The sequence below is a fragment of the Carcharhinus amblyrhynchos genome, chromosome 5, assembly GCF_965287045.1.
Source record: "Carcharhinus amblyrhynchos chromosome 5, sCarAmb.v2.hapA, whole genome shotgun sequence".
In the NCBI taxonomy this organism is placed as follows: domain Eukaryota; kingdom Metazoa; phylum Chordata; class Chondrichthyes; order Carcharhiniformes; family Carcharhinidae; genus Carcharhinus; species Carcharhinus amblyrhynchos.
The window spans coordinates 90,973,977-90,975,114 of record NC_137328.1 but is presented as its reverse complement, the minus strand read 5'-3'; the positions used below and the strand labels follow the sequence as shown (position 1 = coordinate 90,975,114).

Genomic DNA, 1,138 nt, shown 5'->3' with positions numbered 1-1,138 from the left:
GGTACAGAGGAGATGTCAGGGGTAAGTTTTTCACTCAGAGGGTGGTGAGTGAGTGGAATTGGCTGCTGCTGCTGGTGGTGGAGGCAAAATCGATAGGGTCTTTTAAGAGACTTCTGGATGAGTACATGGGACTTAATAGGATTGAGGGTTATAGGTAAGCCTAGTGGGTACAGATATGATTGGTGCAACTTGTGGGCCAAAGGGCCTGTTTGTGCTGTAGTTTTTCTATGATTCTATGAATGGAAATAGACCCTAGACCCAGGGAATGCTGGAGCCATCATAGAGTAGCCAACTGGAAAGCTCAAACAAAGGCTCTGCTGCTTTGACATACCTGAAAGAATTTCAGTATTCTGGTGCAGAGAGAGGGTCTCAGATGGTTTAGTCATTTGCTTCATTTTCCAGAATTTTGCCGTGCACTTGGAGACAGCAGATGAAGGCTGATAGCAATAAATTCCTCCATCATCTGACGATGAAGACACAGATAATGGCAGAATTCCTCAATTCCAACCAACAGCCAAAGCTCCTTGGCAACAGTTGATTGCCCTCCACCTTAATTAAGTCAGTCCTTCCTGCACACTCTCACAATCCTCTGAGCCTCCACATCGGAACCAACAATCCTTCATCATTTCTCAGCCTTTTGGCTAAGATCAAGCATCAGCTCCAGCTCAAGCTCAGGTGCAATTCCTTTTCTTTTCAGCTCGGGTTTGTGGGGACCATGAATTGGATTCAATTTGATTTAAATTGATTTTTGGAGCAAGCAAAGACATTTAGGGCTTGCCCTGTCCACTCTGTGTACTGGCTTTGTAACTTTAAGAATGGAGTTTTTTTTTTAATTTTTAGCACCATCTCTACCTGTCCTTTAATCCTAAGCCCCTTTGTTTTTCCACTGTTCCTGGTCTCTCATCATTCTGCAAAATATTCCATTTTGACTTTCTCAATTCCTTGATTGAGAGTGAACTGTACAACCTGCCATTTATCAATGATACAGATCTAACCGTACAACCTTGATATCAGTATTCTCAGCCACTACAATGTAAATTTGTATTGACAGTTCTTGCTAAGATGTGTGGATATATATTCTTAATTTCTGCAGACCCTGTGCAATACATATGAGCTATTCTGATACTTAGCACTGGTG

At 42.3% G+C, this 1,138-nt stretch overlaps 1 pseudogene; it reads left to right on the top strand.

The window, feature by feature from the left end:
- Nucleotides 1–621: 621 nt before the first annotated feature.
- On the top strand, nt 622–831 carry LOC145343620 (U2 spliceosomal RNA; annotated as a pseudogene).
- Nucleotides 832–1,138: the final 307 nt, after the last annotated feature.